Here is an 18,305-nt window from a genome sequence, read left to right as displayed (position 1 = left end):
ACCGTTAGGCAGTGTACATAACATAAGACAATCACTAACCATGAAGACACTCGCTAACCAGCTGAAGAAAATCCTGGGTTCTGGAAGAGTGAATACAAGAACGTCTGTACAAAAGTTGAGGTAAGGTATAAGGAACAGGCTGTTTTGTCCTCCCTACGAGATAGAGAATGACTTGATGAACCAGTGGAATATTAACAGTGAGAAGGAGAGGTACAGTAATAAAGACCAGAACACTTACCCACTGGGTCTGATGTTAAGGCTCTTGTATCATTCGCCCCTTGGTATGTATTGCCATGGTAAACTGTCCCAACGGCATGAGGACGCCTAATACAAGGATGTTCGATAGTCTCCAGTCCCGAGTAAACCTTTACCAAAGAAACGCGGACACCTACGACCTACTAGCGCCAGGGATGGAAGTCCAAGAGTTCCTGTGCTGGTAGAGGCAATACACATGAGGGGAAGGTGCTTGATGATTCCATTGAACAGTGCAGGTAAGTGGAGGCAGAGAAGTCAGGACAACAATCCAAGGTCTGTTACTGTGCGGGCTGTGATGAGACAAAATCGTGAGGCGAATTGCGGGTAGTTAAACATTCCGGGTCTGTTCACAATGCCTGGTAGAACAATGGCAGAATCCGTAGGCAAGTGTCAGGTTGAGTAGCGGTCCCAGCTCATCTAACAGTACTAGACAAGACAAGACAGAATCAGAATGCAGGCAGCAGGTCAAGTAGCGGTCCGAGGTCAATCTTTTAGTGGGATCCAATATCCAGGAGCAAGGTACATGGCAAGGAATAGGAAAGTACAAGGAAGTAGGACCACAGACAAGAACAAGGCAAAATGTAGCAACTGATTTTAGGGAAAATCATAAGCAACAAGCGACGCCATCCCAGAAGATAAATACCTAAAGTGCCCGCCAATGAACTCGTCGTACACGATTGCGTAATGGATGCCAGAGTTACCATGGCAACCTCCATGTAGTATGCCGATTGTAGCGAAGACACGGAGGTGGGGTGAATAGTGACAATTGATGACTTAACTGGTAACTGAGCTGTAGAGCGCCCTGATGGCGAATGGGGAAAAACAGATGTTTTATGCCAGGGTTTGATGCCTCTCTAATGCTCCTTACGGGTAGATGACTGAGACCTGAGAAGACTGACTCGAGGGAATCCTGACACCCCCTATGAAATTGTAATGGGAAGACCAACCAATATATGGAATGTTCCAAATCCCAAGCAGTTGAAAGAAATCCAGAAATCCAGCATCTGCTTCTGTCCGATTATTGTGACCAGTTGACTCAAAACTTGTGTTTGATTCATCAACAGGTACGAGTAGACCTTCCTGTAAAATACGAGGGTCCAGGTCAGAGTGGTCCCTTGAGAAGAAATTTGGGAGGGGTTCCTGTCTTGCACCTCGTTGGAAAGGACAACATCAAATCCTTTGGCAAGACAGACCGCCGTACGAGTGGCTGGGAAGAAGCCTTGGATTCATGTGACACACGTGAAGAGGATTCCTTTTCCTCTTCCATATGACAACGTGGAGGAGAAGGGAATTGGTGATCTTGATGCTCACAAAGAGCATGCTCTGACCGAGGGTGTCACAGAAATTGTTCCAGAGCTCGTGGGGCCTGGGGAGACTGTTGTTTCTTCTACGAAAATCCTTCCTGAGCCGGTGGGGCCTGGGGAGATTGTTGCTTCGTCTTCATTTTATTCTTCACCGTTGATCAATCTTGCTTCGGCTTCTTCATCTTCTCCAGGAAATAACAACACTTTGTTCACTGACCATTCCATAACTGGAGTCTCAAGGTACGATCTGCGACCACGGAATCGGATTTAGATTCAGAGTTGCTGACATTACATTAATGTACATAGGATAGGAAAGTGCAGCTAGGCTGTGCCCACAAGAAACCCACAAGAAACCACTGTTGAGCCAGTCCGTCATCATTTCTCTGCTGCATAACTAAGAGGCCCGGCAAAGTTACCTTCAATCAACATAGGCCACGTGGTCAGGTGCCACCCACATATGAACTTAAAAAGCCTAACAGTGAGGCTTCTTAACGGACGCTGAGAAACTATGCCTAATTTACAGGCCACTCGTACAAAAAGGAATGTAGGTCACTTTTCTGATGATAAAACTGCTTGTCAATGGTCATGATCTCCTAAGACCAAATGGACACCGGTCACAATAATAGCTTGTTTTATAATTATAATGAAATTTTGGTATTTGGAAAATGCACATCCGCTTGGTGTCTTGTTACTGACTGCAAGTACTCCCACTGTGTCTCCACTTTATGTGCATTTGCACACTCTTTGTCCTCGAGACCTCCAACACAGAGGGGATTATCATAATAACACTCTTTTAATGATTATAAATACAACCCTTGCCATTGTGAACAAAACAAATTGCTGGGTGTGTTCGCATTTGCCACAACATGGGGAAAATGGAATGGGCTGGTATATACATCCTCCCCCTTTAACTACTGCTTGCTACGCTGCGCTTAGGGCATTATTCTTTTCCTGATGGAACGATAGTGTCACAGGGAATTTTGATGGGACTTATTTTAACAAATTTGAAAAGTGAGTTTTAACACCTTTAGGATGTTCTTTGTTTGCAAATAGGAGCAATTTGTATGTTGCTTCTATTAGGCCTTCTGACAGACTCTCTAGACCTTTTTAGTAGTTGATTACTTTCAAAATGGCTCCCGTAAGTAATAGGGATGCCATGCCTCCTTCCTATACCATCAACCATAGTCCGAGCTCCGTTCCATTCTGTATACAAAGAGAGGGTTCCCAACAAATGGGCACATTTGAGGGATATACACATACTGACGTACTAACCAGTGAGGATAGACCTCTGTACGTAGATCCTGTTTACTTCATTTGCGGTGGTGAGGCATATCCATGGTTACCCAGGGACTGGGAGGGTACTTGTTATTTGGGCATATTGTTGCCAGGAGTATATGTCACCACCACTGCTGAAGTCTCAAAAACTCGTCCCAGGCGGAATGAGATTGGCAAGACTTCTTTTCAAATTCTGGGTGATGTTGACAAATCCTTCGTACCATTCTGGGGACAAATAATAAATTCCTAAAATATTAGAAAATTGGCAAGAGTGTTAGAAAAAAACATCAATGCGACCACTGACATCTTGTATAATATGATGCTAGAGCAAAAGGCTATTCGATTAGTGGCTCTCCAAAATAGGATAGTAACAGACATCATTCTAGCTGAGCATGGTGGTGTCTGTAAAATGGTGGGATCTGCAGGTTGTGTATTTGTACCTGATTCCTCCCTCACTATATTTGAGGCGATTGCGAATTTACATGTCTTAAGTACTGAAGTACACGTTCCAGAGGGAAACTGGGATGTTGGTACATGGATCTGGGGCTTGTTGCGATCTTGGGGTTGGAAAATCTTTGCAGTATTAATTGTATTCCTTGGCCTTATTCTGTTTTGCTGTTGTTGCATACAATGCCTGCCTGTCATTTGTTCTATGATAGGAGGAAGTTGTGCACAGGCAATAGGTATACTAGAACCTAAGACACATATGCCCGGGAAAATGTTGAATGCCTTAGTAATGCAGGATATTACCATCAATGAGTTAATGGCAATTCATGTTTTCGAAGACAGTGATTCAGGTTGTTCTGACAATGATACATGATTTTTTGATAATGCTGATGTTTGAATAAATGCTCTTGGCTTAGTCCAAAAGGAGGGTTTGTTAAAGTTTAATTTGCATAATAACGCTCAATAACGAACATTAGCCTAAGTGTATTTGCATCGCACTGAAAATCACATTTGAATGAACCTGAATAGGGCTAACTATGCCACCAATTTAGACTCATCCGCCATTTTGTTTAACTCCTGTTTCTGTTGCATGTTAAACTTGTGTTTTCGGCTCCAGCAGAGAAAAATGAACTTTGCACTGTGTCAACGCAGATAAACATGTTGTGACTGCTGAGAGTGGATTGTTTGTCTTGCACTAAGAAACCTTGGAACTAAACTACAGTTGAACTGAACAGTAATTTAGATGTTGTCTGTACCAATAGCGTCATCCTCGTTCAAACAGTGGAACAGAATGCTGAATAGTTGAAACTATGTGCCTTTGCAGAAATCTTTATCTTCGTCCTTTGAAACTGGATTAACTTTAAGCTTGACAACAAATGTTACCGTTGTGTCTTAAGTATAGAAACACATGTCTAGTGTTTGAGGAAAACATTGAACAATGTATTGTTATTTGAATCTACTTTAGTGAATGGGCTGTGAACCCTGATGAATATGGAACTTGGAGATGGGCTGGACAATGTGTCTGGTATTGTGAAGGAAAAGTATAAAAATGCATGCTTTGTAATGTCCAGCACTCTCTCATCTCACAGTGTCTGCTACACATATTGGAAGGTGTTGAGAGACCAGACAGCTGTTCTGCAGAGTAAAAGTGTACTTGTACCATTGTACTCGTGACTGGCGTATTTCTATTGAGTAGTATTTAGCCTTGATATTTCTTTAATCTTTCAGGTGAAGGACCGAGGCAAAAGGATGGAGAAGGGCGATTTGTGATCCTTTAGCATGGAAAGAGGAGATCAACCTGAGTGCTGTTTCGCTTATGCCAAATGAGTGGAGTCTGTCATTGAGGATGCTGTGGTTGATGGTGTCAAAAGCCGCTGAGAGGTTAATGAGGATAAGTGTGGCACAGCTTTCTTTGTCTGCAGTGCATTTCAGGTCATCCAAGATGGAGAGTAAGGATGATTCGGTTCATTGGAGGGTTTTAAAACCATACTGGGAGGAGTTGAGCAGGTGGTTGGATTTAATGAAGCTGGGTGTAGGCTGTTCACTCCATAGGTTTGACTAGGAAGAGGTTGTTAGAAATAGGTCTGTATTTGGTTGGATGCAGGAGGGCAAGGGAGGGTTTTTTGAGGAGAGGTTTCATATGTGATGCCTTAAATGCAGTTGGGAATAAGCCTGAGGTAAGGGGGGAGTTAATGATGGATCACACAATGCCGCCTGCACAGGTTGAAGAAAATATTTCTTTGGGGAAAGTGCAGGGCAGTGGGGGAGGGCAAGGAACATGGATCAACTGGGAATCCTGACTGGAGTGCAGAGGGAGGCTTCGAATTCTGAGATTATTTTGTGGAGTTCCTTGCTGTTGTTACGGGCTTTGGAGATTCTGTTTTGCTAGAAGGATTTAAAGCCTTCCAAATTTCTGCCTTTTAGACATGGATCTTTTGGGTGTTGGCAGTTCTATCAGGTGAGATGGGTCAGCCTGCCTCCTGTCTTCTAGAGTGTGGTTAAGTGTTTTGAGGGCTTTGCAGGAAGCGGTGAATCATCTTGGTGAAGGGCCTTGTCTGTGGGAGGCACATGGGGGGAGAAGTTTGAGGGCGTTGGAGAGCCATTGGTCAAAGTGGCTGATGGAGGGTAGTCGTCCCTTGAGTGGCAGATTTGGGAGGGAGGAAAGGAAGACATTTGCCAAGTCCAGAGATACTATCACCTTATTCCAAAGGATGAATTGGGTGGCAGCGTGGTCAGTCTATATGAGAGGCCATGGGGGAGCATGCACATAAGGTTGGTGGAAGTGAAAAAAATGGCATCAATGTGTGTACTGCAGTGTGTGTTGCACCTGATACTTGTCGGGTCATGTTGAGGGCTTCCTGGTTGTCCAGGAGAGGTTGTGTCATGGGGTTGTGCAGAGCATCAAGCCATATGCTGAGTTCCCTTAGCATGGTGAGAGAGGGATGTGTGACTAGGATGGCTGCTATGGAATCACTTAGAGCATTGGCAAAGTCTCTGTTGTAGCCAGGAAGCCTGCAGCCCAAAAGGAAGCTGTGGGTAAGAGAGGGTGTGAGGAGAAATGTCATTAGGAGGGATACACAGTCTAGATGGCAGGTTTGTTCCTTGGAGTGTGAGATGGAGAGGTGTGATTTGTGGAGGATGATGATCCCTCCTGATCTTTCATTCTGTTGTGAGCAATGAATGATATGATATGATATGATATGGCATTTATAATGTGTAGCCTGTGGGTAATGCCTTGTGTGGGATGGGTTGGAAGTCATCAGATAACCATTTTCTGGATTGAAAAAGATGTTTGGACTTTCTGAGGAAATAAGGTTGAATATGTTGTGTCCGTTTTTAGCAACCAATCTGGCGTTGATTAGGAGGCATGAGAGTAGGAAGTGTGTGTGCAGCTTGATTGCCCCCAGAGAGGCACACAGCAGGTGGCAGGAAGGGTGTGGAGAGGTTATAGGGGTGGGGTCCCTATTGTGAAGGCCCTGTGGTTGGATGCAGTGTGGGTAGCGGGAGGGACAGGAGGGAGGTGTTTGGGAGGTAGAGAGGGGATTGTAAGGTAGGTGATGGTGACCTGGGAGTTGTTTGGTATGCTTGATAGTCTTATGCATCTGCTCTGCTGGCAAGGAAGTGTTGAGAGTGAGCCTGTTACACTGTCAGCATGTTAAAAATGAAACTAGGTTATCGAGAGAGGCATAGTTCAACAGTGCAGCTAGAAGCTATCCCGTTGCTACAGAAAAACTTAATTTAGTAGTCGCACAGAGAAGTACGATTCAAGAAAAACCAGTGGGCAACTACAAAGTGCTGCTAGTGTGGTGTCAGTGGTAAAGCACCGGTAGGATTAACAGAGAGTATTCTCAGGGTGCAGCTAGATTATACACGGTGACTGAACTCAATTGCAGGAAATATTTAATACAGAAGCTATACTCTAGTCGGAGCTAAAATGAGGGGTCGAGTTCAAGCGCTGCTAGCTCAACGCAGTGGTTGTACTTAAGGTACAGCTAAATTCAACTTGGTGGCAAAGTTTAGTGAAGTTAAATTCTGCACAGGGTTTATACTCAACTATTATACAGTGGCTAAAATTCAGAGACAGGCTGAAATTCAACCTAATGGCTATATTGACAGCATTCCAATCCCAGTCTCTTCCTCAGTGAAGGAATTGAGAGTCTTACTGGATGGTACTCTCTTGCGCACTTGCCAAGTGAATGCCATCACCTCCTCTTCCACCCACATCACAAAACTGATCAATGCATCCAGATATTTTTTATCTGCTTACAGCTGCCTCACAATTGCCCAAGCTATCATCAGATCCAGGCTCCATTATTGAAAAGCACTCGTTGCTGGCAACTCAGAGCACAACATCAAGAAGTTGCAGTTTATCCAGAAAAATGCCCTCCGAACCACTCTCAATATCCCCAAACTAGACCATATCTCCTTTGCAAGAAGAAAGGCCTATTGGTTCCCTATTTGTAAACAGATTTGATTTAAAACCTTGTCAATCACGCACAGATGCCTCTCCAACATGGCTCAAATTCGTCCAGACCCACTAGAGTGGCCTATGTTCACTGTCTTGAACAACCCAAATTCAAACGGATAAAAGCTGGAGGCTCGATCTTCCAGACCATTACAGCAAAACAATGGAACTTACTCCCGCTGTTCGTGCGAGCCGAGCAATCATATTGGACCTTCCGGAAAACCCTAAAAACATGACTGTTTGCATAAACTGCAAATTCGAGTTTGCCTGATTTTTTGACTTTCTGTACATCTATTGTGAGTAATTGGTTATGTAGCCACGCCTTGATGCCCATTGGTTTAGTGCGCTTTATAAATGGAAAAATAAATAAATACATCAATAACTACTTAGATTTGCACCTACATTCAATACAGTGGCTATTGTCAGATATGCAGCTAAATTCAGTACAGTGGCTATACTCAAATATTCAGCTAATTTAATACAGTGGCTATACTTAGGGGGTAATTCTTAGAATTCGGCGCACAAGTGGCGCATGCGGCTGGCGCACAGAGTGCGCGTGTGGCAGTCTGCGCCAGCTGCATGCGCCAAAACCCATTTAGGCGCACAGCGTATTCATGGATTTATACATCCATAAGCAGCCGTGGCACAGAGTGGCGCAGCGACCCTGCAGCAGCGCCAGTTATACCCCGCCCTGTGCGCCAAAAACATTGCACAAATCCAGTACATGGCGCAAAGGCCAGTGGACCAGCATACAGCACCCAGCCACGAAAATGCGTGTAAAAGTCCCTGTGCACCCCCCAGAATACACGTACCCCGCTCGCGCCAGGCCTATCGCATGTAAACCTCCCCGTGCACCCCTCGGAATACATGTACCCCGCTCGCGCCAGAGAAAATGCATGTAAAACTCCCTGTGCACCCCTCGGAATATCGTACACAGTTCGTACCAGGTAAATCGCATGTAAAACTCAGCGCGCACCGCTAGGAATACACATACCCCGCTCACGCCAGTGAAATCGAGTGTAAAACTCCCCACGCACCCCTCGGAATACACGTACCTCTCAAGCTCCAGCGAAATCGCGTGTAAAACTCCCCGCACACCACTCGGAATACACGTACCCTGCTCGCGCCAGGTAAATTGCGTGGAAAAATTCACCCTTGTAGTGTGGGCTGCCTGTGGGGTATGTCCAGGGAGGATGGGCTGCCTGCCAGCATGGGGAGGGTGAATGGGCTGCCTGTGGGGGGTGTGGAGGGTGGATGGGCTGCCTGCGCGTATTCCGGGAGTGCGCGGGGAGTTCAACACGCGATAGGCCCGGCGCGAGCGGGGTACGAGTATTTTGGGGGTAGGCAGAGAGTTTTACACGCGATTTTGCTAGTGCCAGTGGGGTACGTGTATTTCGGGGGTGCACGTGGAGTTTAACACGCGATAGGCCTGGTGTGAGCGGGGTACATGTATTTCGGCGTGCGCAGGGAGTTTTACACACGATTTGACATTGTGGGCCCTCCTGGATGTGCCCTTTCCTCCCTCCCCATGCCCTGCAGGCAGTCCACACCACAGGTATGAAGAAGTCTACTGAAGAATAAACCAAATGAATAAAACAAAAACACACAATAATAAAAAAAAAAATATTCCAAGTCCAGAAGTCCGAAAATGAAGAAAAAAAATGAATGCTGTAACCAATAAAATCCAAAGTAAAATGGCTCCAAAGGGTCCGTCCATCAAAAGAAAATCAGAGTTTCAAAAAAGCAAAGTATTCCACCATGGGACCAAGAAAATGAAATCCAGGTCCAAAACAATTTACAAATGAACATCCAAGGGTCCATGAGCCCAACAATCGAAAGGAAACCTAACGTAAATCCTACCTAATTCATAACTATATACAAATAGGCGGGGCATAGTCCATGTACCCCAAAGGAAAAAAAAATAGAAAGGAAACTTACACCTACAGAACTATTTACAAAGGCGGCGGGCAAGTCCAACGGCTCACTTGTTGATGTCCCGCGCCAGGGCAGCATCGAACTCCTCTTCAACGTCCTGGAGGCGGGCCTCTTCCCTGGTCTCGCAGGGATGCAGCCATGGCCTCCTCCAACTCCCTGCGAGTTGCCTCGAGGCACTCAGCCCGCCTCAATACCCTGCACATGGAGTTCTCCACCCTGACCATAGTGATCCGTGCCTTTTCGGCCCACCGCCACTCTGCATCTATTTGCCGACCCAACCGCTGCCACACGGAAGACACTCCCAATCCAGGGACCTCCTGCCCTCTGGCCGATGCCTGCCCCTGTGATGTTGCTGGCCCCAAGCCATCTTGGACCTGCTGCTTCCGTGCATGTGCCTTGCCTGTCGATGCCTGCACGTCCTCCTCCTGCTGGTGTCCAGTTGTTGGGGTGGCCACCCCTGCTGGACCTCTGACTCCCGACTGTGGCAGGGATGTGTCCTCCACTAGCCTGGCCGCTGGGTCAGGGGCAGCTCCACAGGGTGCCCAGGTGATACTTGGGCAGGAAGATGGCACGGAGGACGACTGGCAAATAGGGGGTTCAGTTGAGGAGGGGGTCGGTAGAAGGTCCAGCACACAGAGGAACCCAGTAGTCCTGCACACTGGTGACCCGTCCTAGTAGGTCGACACGGTCAATGAGGCATCTGGAATAACGTGCATTGTCCACACGGGAACCCGGCACGTCATCCCGAATGCCATGTTGACGCAACACCACCCCAGCCAGGACAGGCTCAACACGGTCCCGGATTGACATGTCCGCCGGGAGAGGAAGCCCAGTTGTTGTGTGTGCATCCCCTCCCTGAAAACGGGTCTGGACGAAGGTATCCCTACTGGTGCGGGATGATGCAGTCACAGGATCGGGGACAGGATTACACATAGGCACCTCCGCAGCCACCTGTGCTGCCTCCTGTCCCTGCCCCTGGACTGCACCACTAGCACCAGTGGAATCTCCCCTCCAGGCCCCGTGCATGGGCCTTCCACGGCCTCCTCCTCAACCAAACCCCCCAACAACCTGGATGACTCTGTGCCATCTTCCTCCATAGGCCCCTGTGGGGTCTCAGCTGCCCCTTCTGCTGCCCGAGGAGTGCACCTCCGACCTCCGCCTCTTGGACATATCCTCGACAGCTGCGGCCGTGGGCGCGGCACCAGACTCCTCACTCCCTGAAGAGATGACAACCCGGGAAGGGAGCTGGGTTTTGAGTCTCCGGTTGGCGGTGGGATCCCTGCCGCTGTGCTCCACTGCACTGTCTCCGCCCTCTTCATCAATTGACACTGTAGACAGGGAGAGACAGAACACAGGCATCGGGGCACTTTACAATGGTCTGATGCACACATGACAGTTGCACATGAGTGGCAGTGTCAAACTTCACAGATGGCATCACACTTCCCAACACACATATCATTCGAACCCACACACAAATGCGCAAATTAACAAGAATGTTGCAGCAGGCAGCAACATCCATACATATACAACAGCATGAGCATCCGAAGGTTAGCCTGATGTGACATGCAACACGGGGAGTGCCAAACACATGCAGACACGCCACCAGACATACATGCATCTGTACATCTCCACCACCTGTCACAGTGAAATCATCGGCAACTATGTCACATCTGCCAATCAGACTCCTACATGTCTGTGTCACATGCAGCCATGGTGTATCACATTCGCTTGTTTAACACAATGGGGAATAAGAATAATTAAGTTGCCATTGTTGTTTTGTGATCAAGTATTTGGTGACTTTTGATGCTGTGAGGTGGAATAATTTTAACATGTATATTACTATGTGATGAGTATATGTTTTTTAATGTTTGTATTACTTGTGCTCAAAAGAGAATAATATATAAAAAATTATATTTTTTGGTAACACTGATTGTTATTGAGTACACAGAACACAGAATGCAGCCCATATTTGCTAAGTGGCTGTTTTGAGATTCCGCTATCTGAGGGTACATCAACTGTTTTACATAGAGAGTTGTTTGTCTTCCTTCCTTTGGTTAAAATATATATTATATATCCTCACTTAGTAGGAGGGAGTCTCACCTGAGTGTGGGGCTACCCCTGTAGATTATTATCTGTATCACATTCGCACACATGTGAAACACACACACGCACATGTATGTCGTGCACGTACATGAAGGTGGAACCAGCATCCATGTGTCACACCACAACCATGCCACAGTACATACACAGAAATGTAAACATGTGTGCACCCACACATGCATTTGGGCATCATGCATTTGAACACATACACCATTGATGTGCCTCACACATGACTGGACTCACATGCGGCAGGCTCATGTCACTGTACATACACATCCATGCATGGGCATTTCAAGACATATGTCCAACCTGGACACTCGTGGCACACCTCAACATGCACTGCATCCAATAAGTACGCATGGACACTTACCGCTCAACTCCAGACGGGTCTGCCTCTGAAGGACATGGAGGTGGAGCGCTGGGTGTATGTGTTCCAGGACCCTCATTTGGATGTTGGTAAGGCGGACCCAGCACCCCTCTGCATGCGCTGCCTTCAAGAGGCGCCGGGCCTTGCTGAGGGTCCTGGACCTGAAGTCCTCCCAGCACTTCCGGACATGTGCCATGTCGTGGGCTGCCACCCCCTCCCCGTTGATGGCAGCCACAATGTCCTTCCAGATCCTCTGCCGCCCTTCATTGTCAGCACGTGAACTTCTGAAGATTATAATGCACCAGGACTTGTTCCACCAGGATACCAACTTCTGCAGCACTGAAGCTGGTAGCCCTCTGCCTCCCTGGCTGGGGGTTGCCAGTGGTCTCTGATGGTGTTTACCCTGACATGGCAACCTCTGATGCAGGTGTGGGTGGGCAAATGGTTCCTGGTACTGGGCTGTGGAATGATGGAACTTCAATCGGGAGTCTACTGTTCCAGCAGGGGCGGGCACAGCAACTGGACCCCTGCAGATGGCTGACGTGCAGGCACCAAATTGCAGGGCACATGGCCAGCAGGCAGGCAGCAGCAGATGGTAGCTGGGAGCGGGCTCAGGGGCTCTGGGGGCAGGAAAATGGCCTTCTGGCAGGAGCGTGGTCTTCTGTGTGTTGTCGCGTGGCCAGCTTGATACGGAGTGAATTGGCATGTGAAAAAATAGCACGTCAGCGTGTAGTTCGAGGAAAGGCCCTTAGCTCATAAGCGCATCTGTGACGTAACGCGCGTGGGCGTTTCCCTCATGGTGGGTGCATAGTGAATCAGCACGTGAGAAAACAACACGTCCTTGTGTTAATGCGTGTAATTTGAGGAAAGGGCCTAAGCGCGTGAGTGAAGTGACACGCACGGGCGTATCCCTCAGCATGGGTTAAAGGTGAGCAGGGCCAGCAGTTCACTGTACGTGCCTTTCGTGGAGACCGACGTGTGTGTTGTTACTTCGTGTTTTTTCACACGCAATCACAACATCACAGCGGATCAAGGAAGTATCTCTTCTTTTGGTGGGGGTATTGGCTACGCACGTTTTTCATTATCATACTAGTCTGACGGTGAGTCGCGCACACTATTTTTTCTACTGTGGGTGCCCCTGTGTAGCGCGTACCCGTTTTCGAGGTCATAGTAGCCTGTGTGTCCCACGTGTACCTGTTTTTCGTGTCCCGGGGTGCCACCACGTACTGCGGGAGGTTAATTCCACACACGTGGGCTACCGGGGGTTGCGTGCATGGTTTTACTGCAGTTTTGGGGTACCTGAGAGTTGCGTGACCCTTCACTTTATCACCGGGGTCACATAGAGCCTTGCAGGTGCACAGGGGTGTTGTTAACATCTTGTATCCCACCCCCTTCACCCCAATTGCCCAGGACAATTGTTGTGTACACCTCTCATTGGCACTACTCCATCTGTGCCGGCAATACTCCATCTGTGCCACGGTTGGGAGGCCACGAAAGGTGAGGGGTTCCTCAGCTGGGCATACTCCACGTGGTGGGTGTGGTCAGGGATGTGGCCAGGATGACCAGGGAGTAGGGGGACTCCAGGGTGTCCAGGGTGGCCGCATAGGGGGAAGAGGCAGGGGTGCGCAGGTTTGGCACGATGTTGTGCCACGTGTTGGTGCAATCATGCCACCACCTCCTGTGGTTATGGGAGATGCAGCTCTTGCATCTGGCCCATGTGACCTGGCAGTCTGTTTCATCTACTGCCACGGGCCTAAGGGTAGTGGTAGCTGTGGTGAAGCTGTGGACACCACCACCCAGGCTCAGGGTGGGCCAGCGCATGCTGCATTGGCACCGGAAAAGTCCCTGGATGATTTCCAGGATTTCAGAAAAACAGGGTTAGTGCACCCAGGGCTGCCCTGACCAAGGCACATGTCCCTGTGGCAGTATTGTCATCTGCTGACCCGAGAAGCGGGTTGTCGGCAAGTGCATGGGCAGATGCATCCAACACCACCCCGGCTGTGAGCCTACCATCCAGGACAGTCCGGGTCAGTGACCTTAGCACAGCAGATGTTGCTGCGCAGGGTCAAGTCAGGGGCACCCAGCAACCACCGACGGAAGTCAGGGCTTCCATCATTGTTCCACCTGCCACTCCCTTGGTTCAATCAATCAGCGCCACTGCCCATACTGACCAGGGCGGCATTTGCCAGTCAGGGTCCAGACCACTGTCCAAGAGAAGGAAGGTTGCACCTGAAGTAGAGGCTTGGGACCCCAGACATAGCTCCGGCCTCCGGCACGTCGAGGAAGAAGCCTTTCTGCGTGCAGGAACTGGACTTCATTGTGGACTATGTGCGGGACCAAAACAGTGATATGCTAGTGGGGCCGAATTGTCACACTACGGCTGCCCATCGTATGTCCCACTGGCATCAAGTTGCGGATTGTGTGAGTGCATTCGGACATGAGGTGCGCACAGCTCAAGAGTGCAAAAAGCTTTGGGATGATCTCCGATGCAGTACTAAGGCGTGCCTCCAATTATGCCGTGACTGGGTTGACTGGTGGTGGGTCACCAGCTCAGGAGGAAGACCTCACTTTGCACGAGTCAGTCGTTGCGGGGTTCATACTGACAGGATTGGTCGAAGGAGTGGGAGAGATACAGGACTTAGATGCCCCGTCCAGTGAGTGTTGTTGCGTGTTTGTCCAGACCATGTATGTTTTGCTTGTGTGATGTGTCGTGCTTGACTGTCACTACATGCCATGTGTACATGGTTCTCATGTGCGTGCCATGCAATGCTTCACTGATGCGTGCCTGCTGTGCAGCATGCTTGACATGTAGAGCAGACGGGGACTGTCCTCATTACCACACTTGCACCCTACTCACATGCTACTCACCCGGCTGCCCCTCTGGTCCATGTTCCAGCTCACTGACCCTTCTGCATGTAGCCTGGGGTGTCTTTCCTCTCAGCAATGGGACTATGTCATCGCATGACTGACGTGCGTGTGTGTTCTGCCTGCATGCGGGTACTCCACGTAGGCATGCTCCATTGCCCCTCCACCCCCCTGCACCCCAATTTCACCATGGCACTGGTGTGTATCATGTTGGAGTACTGCAATGGCCTGTTCAAGGCTCCTGTGAACATGCACACTTCCCACAGCCAACCTGCCAGACACATACAGTGGGGTACATCCTTTGTCCTTGATGCAAAGTGTCTCACTTGGACTGTGCAGATGTCAGATGCTCCGCAGGGACATGAGTGCCCATTCATGCTCCATGTGCATTCCATGCATGCCCCTATGTGTCTTTGACTGGTAGATCATTGTAGTACGTGTCCAGGATGACATACATTTCATGGCATTTGATCATCCATCCCATGCCCACTCTGGCTCAGTCCTGCATCACGCACATGTTTAGGGTGTCACAGTCTGTGTGGGGCACAGGCCTCCCCCTGTATCAGGCCCCCTGACTCTGTTCAACTGGTGTAGTGGCTACTGAGGGTTAATCATGTGTCCTGCTTACTGTCCCATTATCAGCTGCTGTGTTGTCAGTTGACTCAGATTATGCAATTGATGCTAGTCAACACTGTCTGCCAATACACAGGTCTCTGGTCACCCTTTTGCTGCCATGCAATGCCTCCCTGCATTTTCACTTCGGGGGGGTTTGCTTGTAGCCATGCAACCCATTGCTTACACATTGCACGTGATGCCTGAACTTGCCCTTACACTGCCTACATGTTTATTGATAGACATCATAATGTACTAGTTCATGTAGATAGTGGGTAATGTACACCTGTTCTGCACTGCATCAACCCACTTCTGAGCCGTGTTACACCGTTTTACATGCCTACTCACTGATGCAATGTCAAAGTGACCTGTCATTTATGGTCAGATTTTCATCCCTTCTCTGTCATGAATGCCACGAGCACAGGTGCATCCTGTGACACTTGTACTCAGTAATGGAACTCCTTAGTGGTAGTTTAGAAAAGTTGATTGGTCAATCTGCGGCCTATACCAACTGGCATAGGGCGCAGATTGAATGTAGCCTGCCAATTGTAATGACTGTGAAGATGCCTTCACGTGTGTATGTGTACACTTCCACATACATCAAAGCAAGCAGCGTTGTAGCATATCAAGGCCACTGGATGCATGCCAGGTTCTAATTTGTGTGTGACATGTCTGCTTCATGTGTTGGCTGTCAATGTGATGTCTATGTGTGTGTGGATTATGTGCTTCTGACATGTGTACTCATGTTTGTTTTTTTCCCCTTTTCAGATGATGACCCAATGGAGCCAGAGGATGGTGTTGTCATGCCAGGCACAGGGCTGCTATCACACCAGCAACCCAGCACAAGTGGGGGTCGTGGGGTGGTAGACCACGAGAACCCACTTCTGTTCCAAACCATCGTGTCTAGGGATGGCAATGAGTCTAGCCAGGATGATCACTCTGACGACAATGTCGAGTTGGATGTGCATCAGGTCCATTCGTCAACGGTGAGTGATTCTGATGTGGACGCTCCTCTGTCCGTGACACCTGCACTGATGGGCCAGACGGTGGTGGGACCTCCACCTGTGGTGGATCGGGACGCAGGGTCACACTCCACACCAGTTGCTGATGTGCCTGGGGCATCACGTCAACAGAGGCATGTAGTCCTGCAGCCGCGGGCAGTACCAACCCAACAAGGATGGTGGCTCCATGGGCCCTGCAGGTGTCAAGCCCAGCAACATGGTGGCCGCGCGCCACCGGCGTATACTGAGTGGGAGCAAGCCAGGGTTGCCAATTCAGAACAACAGGGGGCAGCAGTTGATAATATCGATCAGAGCATGGAGCGTGTGGCCCAATCCGTGCTCCGCCCTGCTAGGCAGGTGGATCTCCAGCAGCGGGCGGCACAGTCCATGGCACGCTCACTCAGGGTGGGTATGGCGGCCTCAGACAGAGCACGCCAGGCTAAATAGGTGTCTTTGTATCAAGGAATTGCTGCTCACGCAGAGGCACGCATGGAGGCCATGAGGGTTGACTATGAATCCCTCAGATCTACTCTGGGTGTGCTCTTGATGTCCCAGAGGCAGCGGTCAGAGGAGAGGTTGGAGCAGCTTGAGAATACCATCTCGGCTGAGCTATGTGTTTGCCGGGGGGTGTACCAGTTGTCCAGCCAGGCCATGCAGGAAGAACTCTGCGTAACACGTGTTACCTTGCAAGAGGAAGCATGCGTATTACGCGAGGTTCTGCATGCTGACCTATGTGTCATCGTCGCACAGAATCAGGCTCACCCGTCCCGCAGACTTGCTGCCGACGAGGGGCAAGCTGCGCATAGGCGTGGTCAGGGTACTGTGCCACGTCAACCTTTTCAGCCAGGGGGTGAGGAGAACGACGACTTATCTCCCACACAGGTCAGGCTGTGCAGGCGTTGAGTCCATGGATTTTTTTTTTTCTCAACATCATCACATGTGGGTGTTGAGGTGCACCCTGTACCTCCCCCCTCCGGTGTGCCACCCCAGGTCGTATGTGGCCATTTTTGATTTTTATAGTTAGTTTAATTAGTTAAAATTGTTTTTTCTATATATTAGTGGACAAGCAGGCACTGGAGAACATTTTTATTTTTATTTAATGTTATATCTACTTTTGTGTGAACCACTATTGCATTAGCTTGTGATGTAAGAGCACCAACACATCTAACAGTTTATAATATTGGTGGCACAACACTATATTAAACGATTACACAGTACTAGAAGAACACAACGACAAACTTCAGTATCAAAAAACATGCTGAATCTGCACAGGAAGTGAGAATCATTTAAGAAGAATGACATTAATTATTGATAAATTAAACATTTTAAAATGCAATGATAATGACATTTTGGTGGCAACAATGTAATTTAATGTGCCAATATGTTACAACTAATACCAGTTAATGGTCAAGTTGCCTTAAAAACAATCACACTAAAAGAGAGTTGAGAAACAATAGCAAACTTTGGTAATACACATGTATAGAGAGTGAAGATTTAGAAAGTGCTAGATAAAACACTTCAAGAAAATCAAACTTGCAAAGTCACCACAGACTCCATCTGAATACTACACAAACAAATAATTGTATTATTGTATGGAGATATAGTAACAACAGCAGAAGTAGAAAATGTTACATGGCCATGTTATTGTCAACAGGGTTTAAGAGGTCCGCTCCACGGGTAGTGGGAGGGGAAGGGAAAAGTCCAGAGCCATCATCCCACCTCAGGAAAAGATAATTTGACAGGGCCCTGTGTGCCAGTATGTTACTGCGCATTCCATTAACAGCTCCAGTCTTGCCTACACGTTCAGAAACCTGCAAGTATTGTTCTGTCGTTTTCAGAACTTCAATATCAGAAGTAGGAGAGAGACTGGAATGACCTCCAGACTGCTACAGAAATAAGCCCCACAGATAGAGAGAGACCCACACAGAAGTCCCATTATCAGGGACCATGGTACTAAAGCCCAGAAGAGAAAGAGGTGCACATCCAGACCTCCAGCAGAGACTGCAGTGCACTGAGACCTGTATGAAGTAAAAAAAACACAGTGAAGCCACCACCAGAGACAGTGATGCACAGTGACAGGGGATGAGAAAGCTGCACATGGAAGCCACCCCTGTATGCAGCAGATTAAAGGGCTGCAGTATTGCTGAGCAACAATGGCTACCCTATGCAAAAAGCAAGAA

This window comes from Ambystoma mexicanum, chromosome 14 (genome assembly GCF_040938575.1).
Source record: "Ambystoma mexicanum isolate Mex_15411 chromosome 14, UKY_AmexF1_1, whole genome shotgun sequence".
Taxonomy (NCBI): Eukaryota; Metazoa; Chordata; class Amphibia; order Caudata; family Ambystomatidae; genus Ambystoma; species Ambystoma mexicanum.
The sequence above is the reverse complement of the archived record's forward strand: the minus strand, read 5'-3'. Positions refer to the sequence as shown.